Source organism: Heptranchias perlo, chromosome 14, assembly GCF_035084215.1.
Source record: "Heptranchias perlo isolate sHepPer1 chromosome 14, sHepPer1.hap1, whole genome shotgun sequence".
Lineage (NCBI taxonomy): Eukaryota > Metazoa > Chordata > Chondrichthyes > Hexanchiformes > Hexanchidae > Heptranchias > Heptranchias perlo.
In genome coordinates, this window is record NC_090338.1 from 5,215,197 (window position 1) to 5,237,125 (window position 21,929).

A 21,929-nucleotide genomic window follows, 5' to 3' on the forward strand; every position below is an offset into this window, starting at 1 on the left:
AATGATACCTGGACTTCAAGGGTTAAATTACGAGGAGAGATTACACAAACTAGGGTTGTATTCCCTGGTATTTTAAGGGGTGATTTGATTGAAGTTTTCAAGATATTAAGGGGAACTGATAGGGTGGATAGAGAGAAACTATTTCCGCTGGTTGGGGAGTCTAGGAGTAGGGGACACAGCCTAAAAATTAGAGCCAGACCTTTCAGGAGTGAAGTTGGGAAACATTTCCACACGCAAAGGGTGGTGGAAGTTTGGAATTCTCTTCCGCAAACGGCAGTTGATGCTAGCTCAATTGTTAATTTTAAATCTGAGATTGATAGATTTTATTTAACCAATGCTATTAAGGGATATGGGGCTAAGGTGAGTATATGGGGTTAGGTCACAGATCAGCCATGATCTTGTTGAATGGCGGAACAGGCTCGAGGGGCTGAATGGCCTCCTCCTGTTCCGATGTCCCTATGTTCCATGGCCTCGCCCCCTCCCTATCTCTGTAACCTCCTCCAGCCCTACAACCCTCCGAGATCTCTGCGTTCCTCCAATTCTGACCTCTTGCACATTCCCCGATTTTCTTCGTTCCGCCATTGGCGGCCGTGCCTCCAGCTGCCTGGGCCCTAAGCTCTGGGAATTCCCTCCCTAAACCTCTCCGCCTCTCTCTCTCCTCCTTTAAGAGGCTCATTGAAACCTACCTCTTTGACCAAGCTTTTTGGTCACCTGTCCTAATATCCCCTTACCTGTCTCAGTGTCAAATTTTGTCTGATTTACGTTCCTGTGGAGCACTTAGGGGTGTTTTACTACGTTAAAGGCGCTATATAAATGCAAGCTGTTGTGGTTGCTGTGTTGGAGGTAGACGGTGTTGATATATAATTTACAGCAAGCCATCACATTAGACCCGAGCTTCATATTTCACAGCTCATTGGCCTGGAACACTGGGTTATGCTGCATGGTATCACAATGTATTCAAAACATGTCTGTTGACAGCACGCAGTGCTACTGACATTTTATAAAGAGCGGTTTGCAAAGGGGCAAACATTCAGCTGTCGAGCGGCCCCAATGGCTCAGTGGGTGAGTGGACCGCCCGGGATGGGAGACCAGAAGGGGCCTTGGTTCCATCGCCTGCCCTGTGTGGAGCGAACTGATCCCAGCCCCCTGTTGCCACAGGCATCAGTTATAGAGGGGAGGGGAGGGGAAAATCAGCCAAGTCTCCTGCTCCCAAATTCTCGTCCTGCATAAAAAGAGAACAGACTGCAGATGCAGATGCGCTCGACCGTGATGCTGGCCACGGTCGAGCAGCCTGCCGACCTTCACTCAGGCGTCGGTGGGTATCACTCTCGCCTCCGAGTCAGAAGGTCGCGGGTTCAAGTCCCACTCCAGAGACTTGACCACCAAATCCAGGCCGAGACTCCCAGTGCGGTACTGAGGGAGTGCTGCACTGTCGGAGGTGCCGTCTTTCAGATGAGACGTTAAACCGAGGCCCCGTCTGCCCTCTCACGGTGGATGTGAAAGATCCCACGGCCACTATTCGAAGAAGATCAGGGGAGTTCTCCCCGGTGTCCTGGCCAACATTTATCCCTCAACCAGCATGGCTATAAAACAGATTATCTGGTCATTATCACGTTGCCGTTTGTGGGATCTTGCTGTGCGCAACTTGGCTACAGGGTTTCCTTACGTTACAATAGTGACTACACTTCATTGGCTGTAAAGCACTTTGGGACGTCCTGAGGTTGTGAAAGGCGCTATATAAATGCAAGTTCTTTCTTTCTTCCTTTTTTAATTCTCGCTCTTTGATTTGGTGGAGAGTTGGGTGTTGGGCGAGGCTGCCCGATTACTGATTACCACAGCACTGCACCGGGATGGGTGTACTCCAGTTTCCGCACTGGTCACTATGCTAACGGGTCACCTGCCAGTTTTAATCAGGTAACACACCTCAATGTACCGTGGACGGATCATCGAAGGGAAGCTGGGTCCAGCTGAGGAGTAGGGTGGGGGGGAACTAATTGGTGGGGTGGGGTGGGGAGCGGGGAGATGGTCTTGGAACCTGCTGCCTGTTTATCACCCCATAGAGTCATAGAGTTATACAGCACGGATAGAGGCCCTTCGGCCCATCGTGTCCGCGCCGGCCATCAGCCCTGTCTACTCTAATCCCATATTCCAGCATTTGGTCCGTAGCCTTGTATGCTATGGCATTTCAAGTGCTCATCCAAATGCTTCTTGAATGTTGTGAGGGTTCCTGCCTCCACAACCCTTTCAGGCAGTGAGTTCCAGACTCCAACCACCCTCTGGGTGAAAAAGTTCTTTCTCAAATCCCCTCTAAACCTCCCGCCTTTTACCTTGAATCTATGCCCCCTTGTTATAGAACCCTCAACGAAGGGAAAAAGCTCCTTAGTATCCATCCTATCTGTGCCCCTCATAATTTTGTACACCTCAATCATGTCCCCCCTCAGCCTCCTCTGCTCCAAGGAAAACAAACCCAATCTTCCCAGTCTCTCTTCATAGCTGAAGCGCTCCAGCCCTGGTAACATCCTGGTGAATCTCCTCTGCACCCTCTCCAAAGCGATCACATCCTTCCTGTAGTGTGGCGACCAGAACTGCACACAGTACTCCAGCTGTGGCCTAACCAGTGTTTTATACAGCTCCATCATAACCTCCTTGCTCTTATATTCTATGCCTCGGCTAATAAAGGCAAGTATCCCATATGCCTTCTTTACCACCTTATCTACCTGTTCTGCCGCCTTCAGGGATCTGTGAACTTGCACACCAAGATCCCTCTGACCCTCTGTCTTGCCTAGGGTCTTCCCATTCATTGTGTATTCCCTTGCCTTGTTAGTCCCTCCAAAGTGCATCACCTCGCACTTTTCTGGGTTAAATTCCATTTGCCACTGTTCCGCCCATCTGACCAACCCATCTATATCGTCCTGCAGACTGAGGCTATCCTCCTCGCTATTTACCACCCTACCAATTTTTGTATCATCAGCGAACTTACTGATCATACCTTTTACATTCATATCCAAGTCGTTAATGTAGACCACAAACAGCAAGGGACCCAGCACCGATCCCTGTGGTACCCCACTGGCCACAGGCTTCCAGTCACACAAACAACCTTCGACCATCACCCTCTGCCTTCTGCCACTAAGCCAGTTTTGTATCCAAAGTGCCAAGGCACCCTGGATTCCATGGGCTCGTACCTTCTTGACCAGTCTCCTGTGGGGGACTTTATCGAAGGCCTTACTGAAATCCATGTATACCACATCCACTGCGTTACCCTCATCCACACGCCAAGTCACCCCCTCAAAAAATTCAATCAAATTAGTCAGACATGATCTTCCCTTGACAAAGCCATGTTGACTATCCCTGATTAATCCTTGCTTCTCCAAGTGGAGACTAATTTTGTCCTTCAGAATTTTTTCCAATAATTTTCCTACCACTGATGTTAGGCTCATCAGTGGATTTTCTACGGAAGTCGATGACGAAGAAAAAACAGGCTGGGTGGAAGACGGGCGGACAATCCGCCATCAGCCCGTTTCGCGCTACACCCCCAAGGCCAACTTCACCCCCATTTTGTTTTGGTCTGTGTTGATTCGTTGGGGTAAAGTTAACGTGCGATAATCTGGCAGAGCAGAGAATTTTGGGGCCCGACCAATCTTCATCCCATTGAAGAAATCAAACGCAAAACATTTACCCCGTCGAATCATCGAATGCAACGGAGACAGGCTGTTCGGCCCATCGAGCCTGCACGGCTGCTTTTTCTACACACTGACCATGTGTGGCATTGCAGCTGATCTATGCTCGCCCGACACGCACGTCCGAGCACTTTCCAACAGCCGTCTCTGATGGGGAACAGTCAGCTTTTACATAAGAGCATAAGAAATAGGAGCAGGAGTAGGCCGCGTGGCCCCTCGAGCCTGCTCCGCCATTCAATCAGATCCATGGCTGATCTTCGACCTCAACTCATGTTTCTGCCCGATCCCCATATCCCTTGATTCCCCAAGAATCCAGAAATCTGTCTATCTCAGCCTTGAATTTATTCAACGACTCAGCATGCACAGCCCTCTGGGGTAGAGAATTCCAAACATTCACAACCCTCTGAGTGAAGAAATTCCTCCTCATCTCAGTCTTAAATGGCCGACCCCTTATCCTGAGACTATGCCCCCTAGTTCTAGACTCTCCAGCCAGGGGAAAACAACCTCTCAGCATCTACCCTGTCAAGCCCCCTCAGAATCTTATATGTTTCAATGAGATCACCTCTCATTCCTCTAAACTCCAGAGAGTACAGGCCCATTCTACTCAACCTCTCCTCATAGGACAACCCTCTCATCCCAGGAATTAATCTAGTGAACGTCTGCTGCACCGCCTCTAAGGCAAGTATATCCTTCCTTAGATAAAGAGACCAAAACTGTACACAGTACTCCAGGTGAGGTCTCACCAAAGCCCTGTACAATTGTAGTAAGACTTCCTTACTCTTGTACTCCAACCCTTTGCAATAAAGGCCAACATTCCATTTGCCTTCCTAATTGCCTGCTGTACCTGTATGCTAACTTTTTGTGTTTCTTCTACGAGGACACCCAAGTGTCTCTGAACACCAACATTTAATAGTTTCTCACCATTTAAAAAATATTCTGTTTTTCTATTCTTCCTACCAAAGTGAATAACGTCACATTTCCCCACATTATACTCCATCTGCCACCTTTTACCAACCTCCATTCGCGTTAGGCCTTGAAATAGGAACATAGGAATGGGAGGAGGCCATTCAGCCCCCCGAGCCTGTTCCTCCATTCAACCAGACCATGGCTGATCTGTACCTTAACTCCATTAACCCTCCTTGGTTCTGTAACCCTTAATACCCTCGCCTAACAAACATTTATCGATCTCAGTTCTGAAATTTTCAATTGACCCCCAGTCTCAACAACTTTTTGGGGGAGAGAGTTCCAGATTTCCACTCCCCTTTGTGTGAAGAAGTGCTTCTTGACATCACCCCTGAACGGCCTGGCTCTAATTTTAAGGTTCTGCCCCCTTGTTCTGGACTCCCCCCACCAGAGGAAATAGTTTCTCTCTATCGACCCTATCAAATCCTTTAATCATTTTAAACACCTCAATTAGATCACCCCTTAATCTTCTAAACTCAAGGGAATACAAGCCCAGTCTGTGCAACCTGTCCTCATAATTTAACCCTTTTAGCCCCCGTATCATTCTGGTGAACCTGCGCTGCACCCCCTCCAAGGCCAATATATCCTTCCTGAGGTGCGGTGCCCAGAACTGAACGGGGTATCTCCAGATGGGGTCTGACCAGAGTTTTATATAACTGATATATAACTTCCTCCCTTTTGTATTCCAGCCCCCTCGAGAGAAAGGCCAATATTCCATTTGCCTTTTTGATTTTTTTGTACCTGTCCACCAGTTTTGAGTGATTTCTGTACTTGGACCCCTCAATCTCTCTGCTCTTCCACAGTTCCGAGCTTCTCACCATTTAGGAAATTCTCTGATCTATCTTTCCTACATTACAACAGTGACTACACTTCAAAAAGTACTTCATTGGTAAAAGTAAAGTGCTTTGGGACTTCCCGAGCTAAAGAAATGCACGTTTCTTAGCTCCAAGGTGGATGACCTCGCACTCCCCCACGTTGAACTCCATCTGCCTCAGTTTTTTGCCCACCCACTTAAATCTATCCATGGTCCTTTGGAACTATCTGCTCCCGCTAACACCACCGACTGTGCCATCCGTTCCCCAGGCACGCACATTGGCAGCGTACACACGAGCTGCAGACGGTTGGTACGTTTGCCAGTTACGTGGCACAGAAGCTGATCACCGCATCTCACCATCCTTGTTCCCAGTGAAGAGCAGAGCCATTAGCCACTCAGGGAAGAAGAGCAGCAATTGCTCCCGTTGCTATGGTATGTTGCTATGGAATGCTTCACGGATACGGATACCAACAATAGCCGTGTCAACCAATCATTAGACTGAAAGAGATAAAGTGTCACTCTAATGCACTGAGACCTTCAGTACTTTTCTAACTCATGGCGTCAAGGGGATAATTGCAAGCCTAACCTGACGAGTAACTGAATCTTATTACTGAGAAAACACCAACCCTTGCTGCGAGAAGGTAGGGAGATATCATTTGCTCTTTGCACCAAAACCCTTTTATTTTGGATTGGGAATAATTAGATCAGAGATTCCGTCATTGACAATATTAACTGTAGAGGTGAGAGCACATTACACGTTTACCAGGTTGTACAGGATCATAGGCCCAGTGTGGAGCTCCCAGGCAAGTCCAGGGAGAATCCTGAGCCTGTTGTGGGTCTCTCTTCAAAGAGGTGGCACCTGATTGATCATAGAATCATAGAACCTTACAGCACAGAAGGAGGCCATTCGACCCATCGTGCCTGTGCTGGCTCTTTGAGAGAGCTATCCAATTAGCCCCACTCCCCCTGCTCTTTCCCTATAGCCCTGAAAATTTCTTCCTTTCAAGTATTTATTAATTTCCCTTTTGAAAGTTATTATTGAATCTGCTTCCTCGTCCCTTTCAGGCAGCGCATTCCAGATCATCACAACTCGCTGCATAAAAAAAATTCTCCTCATCTCCCCCTCTGGTTCTTTTGCCAATTATCTTAAATCTGTATCCTCTGGTTACCGACCCCTCTGCCACTGGAAACAGTTTCTCCTTATTTACTCTGTCAAAATCTTTCATAATTTTGAACACCTCTATTAAATCTCTTGCTTAATCTTCTCTGCTCTGCTGCACAAGCTGCACAAAGGATTGGGAGAGACAGATAGCACTAGAGTAAGAAACAGTACGGTATTAGGTGGATCAGACTAGGAGAGAATATGAGAAGGTCTAAGATAGGTTTACAGTGCGTGTGTGTAAACGCACGAAGCGTGTTAAACAAGGTTGGTGAGCTGCAGGCGCAAATAGCCACATGGGAATATGATGTAATGGCGATAACGGAGACCTGGCTCAAAAAAGGGCAGATTGGGTACTAAATATTCCTGGATGCAAGGTGTTCAGGAAAGATAGGGAAGGAAAGGAAGGAGTGGGGGGGGGGGGGGTGACAATATTGATTAAGGAGAATATTGCAGTGCTGGAGAGAGAGGATGTCCTGGAGGGGTCAAGGACAGAATCTATTTGGTTAGAGTTAAGAAACAACAGAGGTGCCATTGCACTCTTGGGTGTATTCTATAGGCCACCAACTAGTGGGAAGGAGATAGAGGAGCAAATTTGCAGGGAAATTACAGAGAGGCGCAAGAACTATAGAACAGTGATAATGGGGAACTTCAATTATCCTAATATAGACTGGGATTGTAATAATCTAAAGGGCAAAGAGGGGGAGGAATTTTTGAAGTGTGTTCAGGAGAACTTTCTTGACCAGTATGTTTCCGGCCCAACGAGGAAGGAGGCATTGCTGGATCTGGTTCTGGGGAATGAGGTGGGTCAAGTGGAGCAAGTGTCAGTGGGGGACATTTAGGGAACAGTGATCATAATATCATAACTTTTAGATTAGTTATGGAAAAGGACAAGGAGTAATCTAAAGTAAAAATACTTAATTGGAGGAGAGATTGGGTCGACTCGGCCTGTATTCACTCGAGTTTAGAAGAATGAGAGGGGATCTCATTGAAACATATAAAATTCTGACGGGGCTAGACAGACTGGATGCAGGGAGGATGTTGCCCCTGGCTGGGGGGGGGTCCAGAACGAGGGGTCACAGTCTCAGGATACGGGGTAGGACATTTAGGACTGAGATGAGGAGAAATTTCTTCACTCAGAGGGTGGTGAACCTGTGGAATTCTCTACCACAGAAGGCTGTGGAGGCCAAGTCACTGAATATATTTAAGAAGGAGATAGATAGATTTCTAGACACAGAAGGCAACAAGGGGTATGGGGAGAGAGCGGGAATATGGTATTGAGATAGAGGATCAGCCATGATCATATTGAATGGCGGAGCAGGCTCGAAGGGCCGAATGGCCTCCTCCTGCTCCTATTTTCTATGTTTCTAAGTTTCTATGTAGTAAATCTCTTCTGCACCCTCTCTAAGTCCTTGACCTCCTTCCTAAAGTGCGGTGCCCAGAATTATACACAAGTCTCCAGTTGGGCTGAATGGCCTCCTTCTGTGCTGTATGATTCGATGGTGGGAATTTTATACCCCAAGTTCAGGTGGGTGGGGGGCGGGACCTTAAAATAATAGAATTTTGCAGCGTGACCGCAGTCCGGCTCCGACCCGCCCACCTCCCGGTTTAACGGAAGCAGGTCAGCGATTGGGCGACCAATCCTCTCTCAGCAGGCGGTCCGCGTCCAACTTCTTAGAGGGGCAAGGGGTGTCGAGTCGAACAAGGGTGAGTGAAATCTTTTAAGTTGGCTGCGTGCCTCCATTTTGCCAATTTTTAAAATTTTAACCCATGGAGGCGGGGTTTCCCGGGCCGTGTAAATCCCAGCAGGTAAAAGGAGGTGAGAAAGGGCCGGATGCATGAGGTGTTTGTGTTTACATCACTACTCGTGGGCCAGAGGACCAGGAGTGCTCCCCACAACCCCCAAACTATCCTCTCCGCACACCCTGCGATCAGACCTCAGGACCTCCCACTCCCCTCGCTCCCCCCACCGCGATCCTCAACTCCCCTCACTCCCCCTCACGATCTCCAACTCCCCCCACTCCCCCCACCGCGATCTCCAACTCCCCCCACTCCCCTCCGCGATCTCCAACTCCCCCCACTCCCCTCCGCAATCTCCGACTCCCCTCACTCCCCCCATCACGATCCTTGACTCCCCCCACTCCCATCACGATCCTCAACTCCCCCCACTCCCCTCACGATCTCCGACTCCCCTCACTCCCCCCACCGCGATCTCCAACTCCCCCCACTCCCCTCCGCGATCTCCAACTCCCCCCACTCCCCCTCACGATCTCCAACTCCCCCCACTCCCCTCCGCAATCTCCAACTCTCCCCACTCCCCTCACGATCTCCAACTCCCCCCACTCCCCACCGCGATCTCCGACTCCCCTCACTCCCCCCACCGCGATCTCCGACTCCCCTCACTCCCCCCATCACGATCCTCGACTCCCCTCACTCCCCTCACGATCTCCAACTCCCCTCGCTCCCCCCACCGTGATCTCCGACTCCCCTCGCTCCCCCCACCGTGATCTCCAACTCCCCTCACTCCCTCCACCGTGATCTCCAACTCCCCTCACTCCCTCCATCCCCCCACGATCTTCGACTCCCCCCACACCCTCGCCATCTCCAACATCCCTAAAACCCCCGTGATCTCCGACTCCCCCCAACCCCTTGCGATCTCTGACTCTCCCCGACCCCCGCAATCTCCGACCCCCCACCCCCCTCGCGATCTCTGACTCCCCCCATCCCCCTCGCAATCTCCGACTCCCCCACCCCCCTCGCGATCTCTGACTCCCCCCACCCCCCTCGCGATCTCCGACTCCCCCCACCGCGCCCTCACGATCTCCGACTCCCCCCACCCCCCTCGCGATCTCCGACTCCCCCCATCCCCCTCGCGATCTCCGACTCCCCCCACCGCGCCCTCACGATCTCCGACTCCCCCCACTCCCCACCACGATTGGAACCCCCCCATCCATCCAAATCCCCAAAGATCCCGATCTCTCCCCGACCCCCCCCGCCCCCAACATCCAAACTCTGACTTACCTTCCATCCGCTCCCAGACTAGTTTCCCCCGACAGGCAGCCAGCCTGGGAATCAAGATGGCTGTCGGGCGGGAAACCATTTGAAAAATTTTAAAAACACGTCCTAGCGTTAAGTTAAATTGGGGTTTCCCGTCTCCAACCCCCTCCCCCCACTGCCCCCGCCCAACCCCGCTCTCTTCCCGGCTCCAAGTAAACGTCAGGGCCAATGATTCTACATTCAAAGGTGTACTCTCGAGCTTTACTGACGCCCTACAGCCACTCGTCTAACACGGAGTTGGGCGCCGATTGAGTTAAACATAACCCAGCAGTTTCCGTCGCGCACTGAATAAAAACCCGAAAGCAGGCGCTGGCCCCCCTTCAACTGGGGGGGGGTGGGGGGCGGGGGGGCGAACGCCTTCCGAAGGCCCCCCTCTAGAAAATCAGTGGGCGGTGAATGGGGCAGGCGTCTGGCTTGGCCGGCTCAGGCTCCCTCAACGGCCCCCACCCCGTGACCGGCAACTAAAGTAGGGGGGTTGCCAACCCTCCAGGATTGGCCTGGAGTCTCCAGGAGTTAAAGGTTAATCTCCAGGACAACGACAGGGAGGAAAAAAAACCCGGGGAGAAAAATCACCGGGGGGCGGGGGGCGGGGGGGGCAATAAAAAAATTGGTTTTAAAAAAAATTTCTTTGAACACTTTTGCTTTATTAGTTGTAAAAACACCGGAGATGGGGGAAAAAGGGCTGTTTGACAGTCAAGAATTATCCAATCAGATAATGAAGAGTCTGTTCGCTTTCCGATTGGCCATGGTTGGGGGGGGGCTCCGCGAGGATGGACGTGTCGGGCGGCCAATGGCAAGAGAGCTTGGGGGCGGGGCGGGGCTGGGGTGGGGTGGGGGCGGTGTTTGGAGGTCATGTGACGACACCTCCAGGAATCGGTCCAACCAGAGTTGGCAACCGCGTAAACTCAAGGCGAGTTTATTTATCATTTTTAAAAAAAAGAAATTCCTTTCTGAAGAGCAGGAGTGCTCCCCGCCGACTTCAAAATTCGCCCCTCTCCCACCCACGTTACCCATTTCCAACACATCCCTGCATCCCCACTCCCACCCCTGCCACTCCCGGAACATAGCCGAGGGGCAGCTGCCGGGAGACGGGCAGCCCGGCGATCAATCTGGGAGACTGGTGAGCTGCCCGTGGAGGCATCGGCTGCTCTCCCGAGGCCTCGGACCTCCCCGTCAGAGCCTGCTCTGCTCGCACAGCATCAAGTTTAGGCCCGAATACAGGCCCAGGCTAACTTCTACCCCAATATTTTCAAACCCTGAACGGCGCGTAAATCAGCCGTCACTTGTTTGAGGAGTTGCGCGTGCAGTGGCGTGATTTGTGGGGCGAGTTCCGTTGCGCTGCTGCTGCTGCTGCTGCTGCTGTTCCCAGGTTTCCCCAGCCATTGGAAGCCAGAAACTCAGCCCGTGTTACGGATCGGGCAGGCTGATCTCTGTACCAGCTTCTCCGATCTACGCTCCCGTCGAGTGAAACCCAAAAGTTGGGGAAGGAGGGCAAGTCGTAGAATTGTAGAATGATACAGCACACAAGGAGGCCGTTCAGCCCATCGTGCCTGTGCTGGCTCTTTGAAAGGCTATCCAATCAGTCCCACTCCCCCCCCCCGCCTCCCCCCTGCTCTTTCCCCATAGACCTGCAAGTTTTTGCTTTTCAACTATTTATCCAATTCCCTCTTGAAAGTTATTACTGAATCTGCTTCCACCGCCCTTTCAGGCAGTGAATTCCAGATCAGAACAACTCGCTGCGTAAAAAAATCTCATCATCTCCCGCTCTGGTTCTTTTGCCAATCACCTTAAATCTGTGTCCTCTGGTTACCGACCCTCCTGCCACTGGAAACAGTTTCTCCTTATTCACTCTATCGAAACCCTTCATGATTTTATCTCCCCGTAACCTTCTCTGCTCTAAGGAGAACACCCCCAACTTCTCCCGCCTCTCCACATAACTGAGGTGCCCATTGCTTGACAATCTCATCACCTCTCGTATTTTCACCGTGTCCTCTGAGGGTCCCCATTCTGACCCCGAACGATCCATTCTCTGCACAGAGTCCAACTAAGGGCAATGCTTCAAACCTTGACTTGTCTTCTCTCAACAGGTGGGTGCTGTCCCTGACCTGCCGAGTGTTTCCAGCACTTTCTGTTTTTGTTTCTGATTTCCAGTATCTACAATATTTTAATCGGAGTGAATATTGACACCACTGCGTCAGCCGATGAGTTGGGGGTGGGACGGGACTGGTGGTTTGAATTTACTCATAAACTACAGCAGAGTCTCCCGACAAAAGCAGGATTATTACTCCAGCGTATTGCAGTGAGTGGAGGACAGTTACATAATACAAATTATGTGCATAAAACCAATCCCAGTCACTTACAGCAGTGTGGCCTGCAGGCGTGATTGACGGGGGAATTAACCAATCATCTCCATTCTGGCCGTGAATAGTGGTGTCGCTATAGGTTAGCCGACTTTCAATTTTTTGTGTCATGACCCAAAATGAAGGATGATTCTATTAAAGAGTTGTCAAGATGGAGGGGGTTCTATTAACTGGAAAAAACTTACTCTCTGCCTTTTTTAAAATTCGTTCATGGGATGTGGGGGTCGCCAGCAAGGCCGGCATTTATTGTCCATCCCGAATTACCCTTGAGAAGGTGGTGGTGAGCCGCCTTCTTGAACCGCTGCAGTCCATCTGGTGAAGGTTCTCACACAGTGCTGTTAGGGAGAGAGTTCCAGGATTTTGACCCAGCGACGATGAAGGAACAGCGATATATTTCCAAGTCGGGATGGTGTGTGACTTGGAGGGGACCGTGCAGGTGGTGTTGTTCCCATGTGCCTGCTGCTCTTGTTCTTCTAGGTGATAGAGGACACAGGTTTGGGAGGTGCTGTCGAAGAAGCCTTGGCGAGTTGCTGCAGTGCATCCTGTGGATGGTACACACTGCAGCCACTGTGCGCCAATGGTGAAGGGACTGAATGTTTAGGGTGGTGGATGGGGTGCCAATCAAGCGGGCTGCTTTGTCCTGGATGGTGTTGAGCTTCTTGAGTGTTGTTGGAGCTGCACTCATCCAGGCAAGTGGAGAGTATTCCATCACACTCCTGACTTGTGCCTTGTAGATGGTGGAAAGGCTTTGTGGATTCAGGAGGTGAGTCACTCGCCGCAGAATACCCAGCCTCTGACCTGCTCTTGTAGCCATAGTATTTATGTGGCTGGTCCAGTTAAGTTTCTGGTCAATGGTGACCCCCAGGATGTTGATGGTGGGGGATTCGGCGATGGTAATGCCATTGAATGTCAAGGGGAGGTGGTTGAACTCTCTCTTGTTGGAGATGGTCATCGCCTGGCACTTATCTGGCGCGAATGTTACTTGCCACTTATCAGCCCAAGCCTGGATGTTATCCAGGTCTTGCTGTATGCAGGCTCGGACTGCTTCATTATCTGAGGGGTTGTGAATGGAACTGAACACTGTGCAATCATCAGTGAACATCACCATTTCTGACCTTATGATGGAGGGAAGGTCATTGATGAAGCAGCTGAAGATGGTTGGGCCTAGGACACTGCCCTGAGGAACTCCTGCAGCAATGTCCTGGGGCACTGACTGAGTAGTTTGTTTTTATTTTTATAAATTTCACTAGATCGTGGTAATTAATTTAAAAAATAATTACTTTCAATGTTGATGAGAATCAATATTACTCATTACAATTACTGAATGCTATTTTCCAATTTAATGATGTCTGCCAGTTGTGTCTGTATTATATTCCAACATAACGCTGTCTAATGATTACAGATAATGTGCCGATAGGTGTCAGGGCCAGTTAGTTTTGCAGATTCAAGTGCAATGTTCATCTAACACCTACAGGCTTTCTCACTGTCAGGTGACTCAATTCTCAAGCATCTTCCCAAAGTGAATGGTTTGAACTGTAACCCCCGCATTCGGATGGTGAATTATTCACAAAACAACACTGCGATGAGAATCGGCTCTTTTGAGAGAAAGAGTCAGGTGATTGAGAAAGGAATGTGAGGAATGTTCCAGACGAACAACAAAAACTTGCATTTATATAGCGCCTTTAACGTAGTAAAATGCCGCAAGGCGCTTCACGGGAGCGTTAATCAGGCCAAATTTGACACTGAGCCACATGAGGAGATATTAGGACAGGTGACCAAAAGCTTGGTCAAAGAGGTGGGTTTTAAGCAGCGTCTTAAAGGAGGAGAGAGAGGCGGAGAGGTTTAGGGAGGGGATTCCAGAGCTTAGGGCCCAGGCAGCTGAAGGCACGGCCGCCAAATGGAGGAGCGATTAAAATCGGGGGATGCGCAAGAGGCCAGAACTGGAGGAGCGCAGAGATCTCGGAGGGTTGTAGGGCTGGAGGAGGTTACAGAGAGAGATAGGGAGGGGGGAGGCCATTGAGGGATTTGAAAACAAGGATAAGATTTCTTAAAATCGAGGTATTGCCAGACCGGGAGCCAATGCATATCAGCCAGTGATGGGTCACAAGAACAGGAGGAGGCCATTCAGCCCCTCGAGCCTGTTCCGCCATTCAATTAGATCATGGCTGAGCTGTATCTTATCTCCATTTACCTGCCTTTGCTCCCTATTACTGGACACCCTTACCCAACAAAAATCTATCGCTCTCAGTTTTGTAATTTTTAACTTGACCCTCAGCATCCTCAGCTTTTTGGGGAAGTGAGTCCCAGATTCCAGAGAGTAAAGAGAGAGAGAAAGAATGCTTGGGCCTAAAGCTGCTGGCCCTTTGGGTGATGGAGAACCAGTGGCCCGTTTTACACTGCACCCAATTTTCTCTTCCATTAAAGTCAATGGAAAAGAAAATCTTAAAACCCGAGCTGTATTTGATCATCTCGTCCCTCTCCCCTCTATTCCCTTCTCAGCCAGGTATCTATCCAGCTCCTTTTTGATGGGAGTTCAGTGACTTGGTATCAACTGTTGGTGCTGGACGACTGTTCCACAGCTGTGGGGAACAGGAAGTTTTTTTTCTGATGTCTCGTCTGGAGGTTTGTTGAGTTTTGAACCTGCTCCCCTCTGGCTCTGCACCAACATTCCATGTTTCAGAGCGTGCATTTATATAATCTAAGGACTGCACATTCCATTACCCCATCCAAGTGAAGTCAAGTCAGTCATGTACGAGAGTGGATGAGTGCTCGCAACCTATCCAACTACAAGGGCGTCTCATGCCGAGCCTGACCATGTTCTCACCCGACATATATCGGCCGTTCCTTCATCGTCGCTGGATCAAAACCCTGGAACTCCCGACGTAACAGCACTGTGGGAGAACCTTCACCACACGGACTGCGGCGGTTCAAGAAGAAGGCCCACCACCACCTTCTCCAGGGGAAACTAGGGGGTGGGCAATAAATGCCGGCCTTGACAGCGACGCCCGCGTCCAGGGAATCAATAATTTTTTTTTAAATCCACACGCATGCACTTCCCAGAACATGTTACTGAATAGTGATGAACAGCAGGAATCCTGGCTAATTTATTCCCTTCCTACCCCAGCGACAGAAGGGATTTGAAATTTGAGGCATTATATGCGATCAATGAATCCAATTGTCAAGCCCCGAGCACCATTCCGATGGAGACCAATTGACCCAACACAGACGAGGAATAGACCCTGGGGACTGTTTCTGATCCGTGTGGCTCAGGAGCTGGTCCATTTACCTTAGAATCATAATCATAGAATGATACAGCACAGGAGAGGCCATTCAGCCCCTCCTGTCTGTGCCGGCTCTTTGAGAGAGCTATCCAATTAATTCCACTCCCCCTGCTCTTTCCCCAGAGTCCTGCAAATGTTTCCTTTTCAAGTATTTATCCAATTCCCCTTTTGAAAGTTATTATTGAATCTGCTTCCACCGCCCTTTCAGGCAGCGCATTCCAGATCATAACAACTCGCTGCGTAAAACAATTTCTCCTCATCTCCCCTCTGGTTCTTTTGCCAATGACCTTAAATCTGTGTCCTCTGGTTATCGACCCTCCTGCCACTGGAAACAGTTTCTCCTTATTTACTCTATCAAAACCCTTCATGATTTTGAACACCTCTATTAAATCTCCCCTTAACCTTCTCTGTTCTAAGGAGAACAATCTCAGCTGCTCCAGTCTCTCCACGTACCTGAAACCCCTCATTCCCTGGTACCATTCTAGTAAATCTCCTCTGCACCCTCTCCAAGACCCTGACATCCTTCCTAAAGTGTGGTGCCCAGAATTGGACTCAATTCTCCAGCTTTTGCTACTGTCACTAATGACATTGGAGAAGGATGCAATGCGTTGAAATTATTAACAGAAAAAATTGCCAGAATCTTGGCAGTTCTTGAAAACAAATGTTTCTGAAGGGACCAAAATCTTCACACCCGTGATAATAAATTATCGCTAGAGCAGGAAGCTGCACTGACAACAGCATCATTAAACCCTGCACAGCGTGAAGTAGGCACAGAGAGAGCTGCCTCATCAGAAGGTTCTTACAGCTATTTCGTACTCGTGAGGTGGATGACCTTTGATTCTTGACCGTTCCAGGTCGGCCACGTTGTGAGGCATCGGTTCAAGGAACATCTCATTATTACATGAAGATGTCTTGGTTCGCGAGGACTGTGCTCTAATGAGGTTGAAGAGCAATAAGATTGGGTCCAGCACGAGTTTTAAAGCCTAAAATCTAATCGGTGCAGTCAGCAGGGGGGCTGGAATACAAAGGGGTGTTAGAGATGCTTCAGTTATATAAAGCACTGATTAGACCCCATCTGGAGATACTGGGTTCAGTTCTGGGCACCGCACCTCAGGAAGGATATATTGGCCTCGGAGAGGGTGCAGCGCAGATTCACCAGAATGATACCGGGGGCTAAAAGGGTTAAATTATCAGGACAGGTTGCATAGACTGGGCTTGTATTCCCTCGAGTTTAGAAGATTAAGGGGTGATCTAATTGGGGTGTTTATGATAATTAAAGGATTTGATAGGGTAGATAGAGAGAAACTATTTCCTCTGGTGGGGAGAGTCCAGAACAAGGGGGCAGAACCTTAAAATTAGAGCCAGGCCGTTCAGGGGTGATGTCAGGAAGCACTTCTTCACACAAAGGGGAGTGGAAATCTGGAACTTGCTCCCTCAAACGGCTGTGGATGCTGGAGGTGAATTGAAATTTTAAAAACGGAGCTCGATAGATTTTTGTTAGGTGAGGGAATCGAGATCTGGAGAAAATGAGGGGAAATTGAGTTGAGCCACAGATCAGCCGTTATCTAATAGAATGATAGAACAGGCTCGAGGGGCAGAATGGCCTCCACCTGGTCCTATGATCCTAAATCGTGACGGTAACACAAGGAACCAGATGCTCAAATTGGCAAAATGCAAATTGAGGACTGGACATCAGAATGTTCTTCTTCAAACCGCCTTCAACGAAGTAAAACGTCCCAAGGCGCTTCACAGGAGCGATTATCAAACAAAATTTGACACTGAGTCACATAAGGAGATATTAGGACAGGTGACCAAAAGCTTGGTCAAAGAGGTAGGTTTTAAGGAGAGTCTTAAAGGAGGAGAGGTGGAGAGGTGGAGAGGTTTAGGGAGGGAATTCCAGAGCTCAGGTCCTAGGCAGCTGAAGGCACGGCCGCCAATGGTGGAGCGATGGAAATCGGGGATGCGCAAGAGGCCGGAATTGGAGGAGCGCAGAGATCTCGGAGGATTGTAGGGCTGGAGGAGGTTAGAGATAGGGAGGGGACGAGGCCATGGAGGGGTTTGAACACGAAGATGAGAATTTTAAAATCGAGGCGTTCCCGGACCGGGAGCCGATGTAGGTCATCGAGCACAGGGGGTGATGGGTGAACGGGACTCGGTGCGAGTTAGGATACGGGGCAGCAGAGTTTTGGATGAGCTCAAGTTTACCACCGGGTTGGGGGCGGGGTGGGGGGCGGGGATGGGGGTTAAAATGAATCCCATCGATGGGATCACTGGTTGGGTTGGAGGGGAACAGGTAAGGACAGCGCGATGGGTCAAAATACATGGGGGGAGGGATGAGAAATGACTGATGAAAAGATGAACGTTAATGTATAAAACGGCCAGACCTACCACACACAGACAAACCCAGTGCAGAGCTAACAGGACATCTTGTTAAGTCCAAACCTTTGGCTCAGATATAATTGAGCAGCATTGACCACTAAAGCAGCAAACGCCAATTATACCGAGCATGACTGCAGGGCACATATTAAAACACACTTCAAACAGATTCACTGAGCTGCCCTGAAGGATTCTCATAACCACCTTTTCAGTTGGAACATTTAAGGGACTATTTTCTGATTCCATGGAGCTGGAGGGAATCTTACCCATTGTTTGTGCCAACAATTTCTCGCTACGTTGGAGCAGGAGGAGGCTATTCAGCCCCTTGAGCCTGTTCTGCCATTCTATTCTTCACGGCTGATCTGTATCTTAACTCCATCTACCCGTGTTGGTTCCATAACCGTTAATACCTTTGCCTAACAAAAATTTATCAATCTCAGTTCTGAAATTTTCAATTGACCCCCGGCCTCAACAATTTTTTGGGGGGGAGAGAGTTCCAGATTTCCACTGCCCTTTGTGTGAAGAAGTGCTTCCTGAGATCACCCCTGAATGGCCTGGCTCTAATTCTAAACTAATGGCCTGGTCCCTTCACACGGTGAAGGTTATTGACTCTCTGGAGATAGTGCGGAAGAGGCAGCTCGGGGGCGATTGCAAACCTTGGAGCTCTTGGTTAAGAGAATGAGCTCCAAGCATATTCCTATAAGGGGGAAAGTAAGGGCATCCAGAGCGAGAGCTCCCAGCATGACAAAGGAAGCAGAGGTGAAAATAAAACAGAAAAAGGAGGTTTATGACAAATATCAGGTACAGATTAGAGTCGAAAACTAGGCAGAATACTGAGAGTGCAGGGGGGAATTGAAAAAGGATGTAAGGAGGGCAAAGAGAGAGTATGAGAATAGATCAGTGGGAACCCAAGAGTCTTTAATAAACATATAAAAAGTAAAAGGTTAGTTAAAGGAATGGTGGGGCCGATTAGGGACAAAAAAGGAAATCTTCTTGCGGAGGCAGAGGGCACGACTGAGGTACTGAATGAGGACTTTGCATCTGTCTTCACAAAAGAAGAAGATGAAGTTAATGTCGCTGTAGAGGATGGAGTGGAGATATTGGATAGGATCAAAATAGATAGAAGGGAGGTGCGAAATAGGTTGACATCACTCAAAGTTAACAAGTCACCCGGTCCAGGTGGGATGCATGCTAGATTGCTGAGGGAAGCTCGGGTGGAGATAGCAGAAGGTCTGACCACAATCTTTCAATCCTCCTTGGATATGGGAGTGGTGCCAGAGGACGGTTTATCACTGGGCCTAAGGTTCTGTTCAAAAAAGGGGACAGGGATAAATCTGGTAACTCCAGGCCAAACAGTCTAACGTCAGTGGTGGGAAAATTGCTAAGGACAATATCCTTTAATCTTCTAAATTCAAAGGCGCACCAACCCGGTCTATGCAACCTGTCCCGATAATTTAACCCCTTTATACCCGGCGTCATGCCGGTGAATCTGGGCTGCACCCACTCCAATACCAATCTATCCTTCCTGAGGTGCGGTGCCCAGAACTGAACAGTCTCCAGATGGGGTCTAACCAGGACTTTTATACAACGAAAGAATAACTTCCTCCCCTTTATATTCCAGTCCCCTTGAGATAAAGGCCAACATTTCATTAGCCTTCTTGATTATGTTTTGTACCTGTCCACTAATTTTAAGTGATTTCTGTACTTGGACCCCTAAATCTCTCTGCTCCTCCACAGTTCCTGGCTCCTCACCCTTTAGAAAATACTCTGATTTATCTTTCTTAGGTCCTAAGTGGATGATCTCACACTTCCCCACACTGAACTCCATCTGCCCCAGTTTTGCCCATTCACTTAATCTCTCAATCTCCCTTTGCAACTTTCTGCTCCCATCTACACTATTTACTGCGCTCCCTAACTTGGCGTTGTCAGCAAACTTGGATCTACATGTGGTCAGCATTCAACGCCCCCCCCCCCGGACCAACACCCACCCACCCCCCCACCCAAAACCCGGCAGTACAGCATGACCCCCCTCTACCGTCTTGGCAAAATCGCTGGTACTGTACAGTGATCACCAAGGGATGGTGCAAACTATGGAACAGGTTCCCAAGGGAGACGGTGGAAGTGGATGGTGTTGATTCATTTAAATACAAACTAATTTCTTTCAGAAAATAATATTTTGGGGTACAGTATATGAGTAATTTGAGACATGACATGTGGTGAGTGTAACAGGCTCGGGAGAAACAGGTGACTTTGGACCTCTGGTTCCCAAAACTCTCCCCCACTGGGGGTTTTCCTCACCTCATGTCTGGGTCTGTTGCAGACTAAGAAAGAAAGAATTTGCCTTTCACAACCTCAGGACTGTCCAAAAGCGCTTTACAGCCAACTAAGTACTTTTGAAGTAGAGCCACTGTTGTAATGCAGCAGTCAATTTGCGCACAGCAAGATCCCAGAAACAGCAATGAGACAAATGAACAGTTAATCTGTTTTAGTGATGTTGGTTGAGGGATAAATGTTGATCAGAACACAGGGGAGAACTCTCCAGTTCTTCTTCGAATAGTGCTACAGTTTAACGTCTCACCTGAAAGCCGGTACCTCCCTCGGTACAGCACTGAAGTGTCAGCCTAGATTTTATGCTTGTGTCTCCGGAGTGGGATTTGCACCCACAAACTTCTGACTCAGAGGCGAGAGTGCCACCCACTGAGTCAGGGCTGACACACGATTGTTGGGGATCGACTGCCAACTCTACTAGCGTTCTGTCATGCGACGTCCAGGATGGTAGAGGGCGAATTAGATGGGCCTTGGTCTTTTTTGTCTGGCTATTTCTATGTTCTTATGTTTATAAGAATGTTACTGCACGTAAAATAACAGATAGCAGTGAGTTACTCAGAAATTTATTGGCAAAGGCCACTGCCTGGTGTAATTACTCACTTCACAGTCATCAGCAAAAAATTAATTTTGACTTTTACATTTTTAAAAATTCATTCTCGGGATGTGGGCGTCGCTGGCGAGGCCGGCATTTATTGCCCATCCCTAGTTGCCCCTTGAGAAGGTGGTGGTGAGCCGCCTTCTTGAACCGCTGCAGTCCGTGTGGTGAAGGTTCTCCCACAGTGCTGTTAGGAAGGGAGTTCCAGGATTTTGACCCAGCGACGATGAAGGAATGGCCGATATATTTCCAAGTCGGGATGGTGTGTGACTTGGAGGGGAACGTGCAGGTGGTGTTGTTCCCATGTGCCTGCTGCCCTTGTCCTTCTAGGTGGTAGAGGTCGTGGGCTTAGGAGGTGCTGTCTGCCTCTCTTAAAGAGGCATTAAATGTGATTCCCCCGAGAAAATTTATACTGATCTTTATCACAATGAATTATTTTTTTTTTGGAACAGTACAATCATGTGTTTTCTGTTATCACACTTGCTAACCTACAATTTTCCTGCCCAGTGATTTGAATGGACAGGAAGATTCTAGGCTGTCAGACGCAGAAGCCGAAAAGCCCCGGCCAGTCGAATCATAGAATTTTAAAGCAAGGAAGGAGGCCATTCGGTCCATTGTGCCTGTACTGGTTCTCTTAAAACGCTATCCACTTTCTTCCCTGCTCTTTCTTTATACCCTTTTGAATTTTTCTTCTTCAATTATCTGTCTACTTACTGTTATGGACTCTGCTTTCACCGATGTTCCTGTTGGGACATCCCACGTGTAAAGAATTTCTACTTATCTCCCTCAATCATTCTTTTTGTGAAAGAAAGATAGACTTGCACTTATATAAGAACATAAGAAATAGGAGCAGGAGTAGGCCAATCGGCCCCTCGAGCCTGCTCTGCCATTCAATAAGATCATGGCTGATCTGATCCTAACCTCAAATCTAAATTCATGTCCAATTTTCTGCCCGCTCCCCGTAACCCCTAATTCCCTTTACTTCTAGGAAACTGTCTATTTCTGTTTTAAATTTATTTAATGATGTAGCTTCCACAGCTTCCTGGGGCAGCAAATTCCACAGACCTACTGAGTGAAGAAGTTTCTCCTCATCTCAGTTTTGAAAGAGCAGCCCCTTATTCTAAGATTATGCCCCCTAGTTCTAGTTTCACCCATCCTTGGGAACATCCTTACCGCATCCACCCGATCAAGCCCCTTCACAATCTTATATGTTTCAATAAGATCGCCTCTCATTCTTCTGAACTCCAATGAGTAGAGTCCCAATCTACTCAACCTCTCCTCATCCCCGGGATTAACCGAGTGAACCTTCTTTGTACTGC

General features: G+C 48.9%; 1 protein-coding gene across 1 annotated transcript in view; it reads right to left on the reverse strand.

The window, feature by feature from the left end:
- LOC137332272 (calcium/calmodulin-dependent protein kinase type II subunit alpha) overlaps positions 1 to 21,929 on the reverse strand; it is a 203,414-nt gene that overhangs the window by 97,426 nt on the left and 84,059 nt on the right. The window lies entirely within an intron of this gene.